This window comes from Lytechinus pictus, chromosome 5, assembly GCF_037042905.1.
Source record: "Lytechinus pictus isolate F3 Inbred chromosome 5, Lp3.0, whole genome shotgun sequence".
NCBI classification, from domain to species: Eukaryota; Metazoa; Echinodermata; class Echinoidea; order Temnopleuroida; family Toxopneustidae; genus Lytechinus; species Lytechinus pictus.
In genome coordinates this window covers 23,612,452-23,618,451 of record NC_087249.1, presented here as the reverse complement: position 1 = coordinate 23,618,451, position 6,000 = coordinate 23,612,452, and positions in this window count along the sequence as shown.

Sequence of the window (6,000 nt, the reverse complement as noted above, 5' to 3'; positions counted from 1 at the left end):
TTCATCTCAAAATAATACATTATACTCGGCAAACAAAATGACAAAACAAAATAATATGCGATTATGTCGTGGCTTTATTCAATAGAGATGAACACTTTTCCGAATCTGGTGTCACAATCACATAAGTATAAAACATGGATATGAATACCTCTGATTATAGACTTACATTCATGTATGTCTGGAACCAACCGATAGCCTTTGTTTAGCTCCCCGAAGGGGGGTTAAACCCCCGGCTAGAAGGCCCCCCTCCCAGAAAATTCAACGTTAAATTTCACGGCTGCTTTCCCACTGGTTCTCTGCTAGCCGGACAGGAATACCAGCACAGCTATTAACTACATGTATGAGCTATCGGCAAATCGGTGGATTACAGATGGCATACTTATATCATATAATATACATATATATACCAGCCTTCCCGCATGAGAACTTGGGTGAGGCCAAAATTTCACGAAAAATATAAATGTATACAGAATACCAGCCTCCCCGCCTATGAGATCAGGTGAGGCCTAAACTGAAAGTTCGAGCGTGACACCCTTACATTCAAATTACAATTGCGTTCCTAAAGTACTATGTAAAGTTATAAATAAATCCCCTTCGTCTAGGTACCGAATGAGGACCCGATTCAATATGAAATATTAATCAACGTACATGGCATCAAAGTGGAAAATCTAATAACTAGAGGCTAAAATATCATTCACTGCTTTACACACCTTGCAAAAGTGACCATTGTGGATTAAAGAACATATTCCATGCCAATATATCTTATGACAACAGTGTTTAGGCGGCATAATTTGACAAATTACCGCCAAACGAGAATATTTTTTATATATATGATCGGCCGCCAAAACACTTCATTCATTTTTAAGCCTTCGTTCATAATTTACTCCAGTTTTGTGTTAGCTGGCCAAGCTAAATCAGTTATCATGCATAATCAAGAAGGCCTCCAAGCCCTCCATCAATAAATTTAAATGAATCAAAAATATACATCTTTGTACAACCTTTGACGTCGCTGTCTTTCATGACACAATTACCTGAAGGCTTGCATTCTTTGCCTCTAGATATTATTATTATTATTATTATTTTTTTTTTTTAGAATACCTGCTTTCTATCCTTGACCAACATACCAGCCCCCTTTTAAACCAGCATGAAATGACATTTAAAAACCAGATAGAAATATTTAATACAAGTATATGAACAAATATCCATCTCAAGTTTAATGAGAGCATGGAAAACACTTCTATGTATTCAATTGTTGGAAACAATCTCCCAATAGAAATACATTAAACATAAACCGTGTCAGAACTTCCTTCACAATTAAGATCTGATTACCATGCACAAAACTAAACAAAACATATGAAGGAAGACAAGATAATATGCAATTTTAAGTATCATGGTTTTGATACAAACATATTGCAAGCTTCAAAATTGAAATTCATTGCATCACTAATTTTGATAAGTTATCAATGGTGGCTGAACGCCATCGGTTTGACCTTAATATAATTAACAAATACTAGCATCCCAACATTGCTAAACTAGCAATGCATGCCGCACTGAGGTACTGCCTCTTTCTTGTTTCCCAATTTGCCATACATTTATAACAGTGCATGATTTAACCCTATGCACACAAATAATTCAATTGTGGGCAATCGATCAATAAAATCCAACATTTAGCATTTAGCATTTAGGTAGCATTTAGCTATCGTAGTCACCTCACACTTAATTCCAACAAATACATATCATACCATTCCTGAGTTATAATTGTATTTTTATGGATTTTGTATACTGTTCTGTTGGAAATGAGATAAAATAAAATCTGAAACTGAAAACTTGAGTAACATCCACAAAATAACCCCATTGGATAATGGGGTATAACCATGATAACTGAAGGCACTAAAACTAATTTGATGGCCGACCGCCATCAGTTTGACCATATAGTTAACACATAGAAGCATCCCAACATTGCTAAACCGGCAATGCATGCCGCACTGAGGTACTGCCATTTTCTTGTTGCCCCATTTGCCATTTATAACAGTGCATGATTTAACCCTATGCACAAATATAATTCAATTGTAGACAATCGATCAATTAAAATCCAACCACAGCATTTAGTTAGTCACCTCACACTTAATTCCAACAAATACATAATTATACCATTCCTGAGTTATAATGGATTTTGTAAATTGTTCTGTTGAAATGAGATAAAATAAAAACTGAAAGCTTGCGTAACATCCACAGAATAACCCCATATAAAACATGGAGTATAATCATGATAATTGAAGGCACTAAAACTAATTTGAATATGAAACCTTCCCGATCAGGACTACTCGGTTAGAGCAACACTCCTCAATTAAATATGCTGTTAAACTAAGAACCAGTTAACATAAACTGGAACTTTACCCGGGATGAATCATTTTGATAATGTTTTCACATATCAACGTAAAGCATGACTGCCTTTTTATTGTTTTATCATCCTCACCACATCCATGAAATAATTATTTATTTCAAAAATTAAATAACATCCGAACAAGTAGTCCTTCAAACGATAATGAATAAAATTTGAAGTGGCTTATACATTGATACATTCATATATGCTTATCCTGAACAATATGTTCCATTCTTGTTGGCAAAAGCATACGTACAAAGGGCTTTCTTCATATGTTCAACATGTTCAAGTTGGAACAATATGGGGGACCTCATAAAAAGTCTGAAACTGAAATCATGACGAATTCATCATCATATTATATGAACTTATCCTTCAAGACAGCCCACTGTATCATGATGTTTCAAATATGATCTTTCCCTGTTGCTTGAAGGCTAAAATGTTTGTTCACCAGTTTTTTGACTGAAGAAAAACCTCTATTCCTTGGAATACGTATCAAAACCACCTTGTCGGTAAATTAGTTCTATGAAGATGAAGACGTTGACCACTGCTCCAATTAGAGTCATTGCTGGCAACAATACCCAGTTCAGTTCTATTTATTATAAGAGCGTATTAACGCCCCAAAATGACATCCTTTACTATGGACTCTAAGCTAACTGGTCAGGAAATAGATCCAACCAAAGGGGAACTCTTTGGCAGCCAGACTTGGAGCGTTCTAGATCATACTATAGTAGGTCTACCGTCTAATTGTCATCAGACTTTCCTGCCAGCCTACCTTGCCTCGCAGTAGCCCACTTGAATCCCTTTCATCCAAAGATCCGGCACTGCAAAAGAAAAGAAGAAAAAAGCCTGGGCAGAACACCAAACTCTATATCTAGTACCAAAACGGGTCTGTCCCTCTGCTATCCTTTTCGATTTATCACTCTTGTAGGCCCGAAAACCGAAGGACGTATATAACAGAGGTTATGAACATTTCTTCATCTACTGCAAACACACAAGCACTAGTGAAAAGCATATTAAACAATTTGGAAGATTACAATCCTCACCAGTATTGGGGGGGGGGGGCTCAATTGAACCCCCTAAATGCCTATGGAGTTGTACCATTTATTCAGAAATAACAAATAAAATATATACATGTATATCCTTCGCCCTCTTTATCATAGCTTCCAATATACGCGTACTTAAATTTTTAGCTTTATACGAAACGAGCAGCTTCCCGAAACATCTGAAACCGCCTTCACAGAGTAATCATTAGTCCTGCTCCTTATGTTTCATTTATAACTGCTATTTTCAAATTCCTTACAGTATAACCCCAACCAGCGATGCAATATCATCTGCATATATGTGCGTGTTGCAACTTCGACAATATTTCAAAACCAGATTCAATAAGCTTCAAATAATCTGTTCCATTTTAGACTATAACTTCTCTTATCATTTTTATTATTTATTATTCTTATTTCAGTATTCGGTTTTACCTCTACACCACTGCAGAAATAATCAAGCCAAATTACTGCATCCAGCCCATTAGATACATTTTCATAATCAACGGGCCACCAGCACGAATATTTCACACGCTGTCCAATTCCAAGAAGAAGATATACTTTTTGGAACCTGGTTTCTGATTGAGCAATCGGTAAATTTCGTTTGATTGGCCAGTATACCTATATGGCTTATTGCATTATTAAGGCATCCGTATATTGTGTCCCCCGAAGCAACAAAGGGGAAATTACAGTATGGTACAAGATTTCAGACACTTTCCAACACAGGCCCATGTCAATCGACTACATCAATTTCTACTGAATGCCTTCAAGAAATTAGCTCATAATTATAAGCTCATCATCATTATTTATTATTTTATTTGCCGCCTTGATCATGTATACCAAATCTATAATATATTATCATTATTTTAAATGATACTATCGAAATTATCTCAGTTCAAATCATTGATCAGCCAAATAGGCCTATAATTTGATATATATCTTGAACCATGAGGTGTAAGGTTCAATTCTGAAGCGCTTTGAGCGGTTAGAGGTTGATAAAGCGCTATATAAAAACAAGTAATTCAATTCCAATAGGGCCTAAGCATTTATATTCTTTCATTTCCACAAGATATAAACCATACAAAATCATTTTTAAAAAAAATCAAGGTTCCTTGTTAGGAGGCCCATACTATTATAACAACTGCTCGTTGAACCCCTTGACTTCAATCTAAACTAAATTGAGGATTCCAAGCTAATTCGAAATTACATCCTCATTTTATCATGTGCATGGTAAGTTTACTTTTACATGTGCCATGTTTCCTCGAAACTTCGAGCTCACAGTTCTACCAAGCATCGGCATTTAATTCATGCAAAGTGAATTCCCAAAACCAACCTCCTTTCAAGGCGTACATGTTTAAACAGAACTGCTTGGTGCAAGTGGAGGTATTTATATTTATAATGTATTATTACAAAATGCTAATCGCATAATCATAATGATAAGCATCATCTGCTACTTTCCGAAATAATGACTGATTCAACAATAACATTTGAAAGCTGAGTAGAATCTATAATTATTACCACTACCGGTCTATCCACATAATTTTGCGACCAAGAACACAGCTCTCGCTGGCCCATAATCCAGAAAACGTCATAGAGGTCAAATACTACTTTAATATAGGCCTAACTGAACCATCTGATAATAGGGTCTATCCTCAAACATACATGTAAAACCGCGTCTACTGTAAGTAGATCTAACGTTAGGCCGAGCCTAGTTTCAACTTTCACTCTGTGGTGTCACCATGCACTGCTGCAGTGCAGTAGACTACTTGTAAATTTATAACAAAGTGACATTTCTCACTCAATTATTTATCAATAATACCGAAAAGTTTAAACTTTTCGCCAATCACTAGTAGACCCTCTATTATTCTCACCATTTTTCAAATACGGTGGCTTAAAATTAATCATGGTCCTAAAAATAGATCTTAGCCTAGACCATTACTAGGCCTTAAAATAAGCTGTTAGTGTTAGCGCCAATATAGACTACAATTTCCTTTTGATTTTCCATCGTATATACATATTATCGATACTAGCCGAATTTTTAGAACCGCAATGTTGGCATTCACTGGGCCAAATCCAAACCACCGGCTTCGAAATTATATATTACAACCGTAGGGCCTAGGCTATATCATACCCGTCCATAGGCCTAGATCTAGTCATGCAGATGCACTAGGGCCTACGCCTATATATACGCTATACGGTAACCAACGTTATAATTGTTGAACTCATTCTCAAAACCTCCAATCTCCATCATTACACACCTGGTTCAGACACCAAAACAAAGTAGTCAAGTAGGACCAGGTCTAGGCCAGGCTAGGCTTGTGCTTAAATTTTGAAGCTAACCCCTCCCTTTTCCATCATGATCGTATTCGTAATTAAAACACTTGGTCTTGGACCAAGTTTAAAATTAATTCCAGGCCAAGTCCAAGTTATGTCTAGGATCTATGGCTTGACATTTGGTCCTAGGCTAGGCCTACATGTAAATCCCCAATTGCGTTAGCAAGCCAAATCATGGCAAATAGACCCCCCCCCCCCCTGTTTGCCTGACTAAATTTACTAGGGCCTAAAGTTAGGCATTTGATT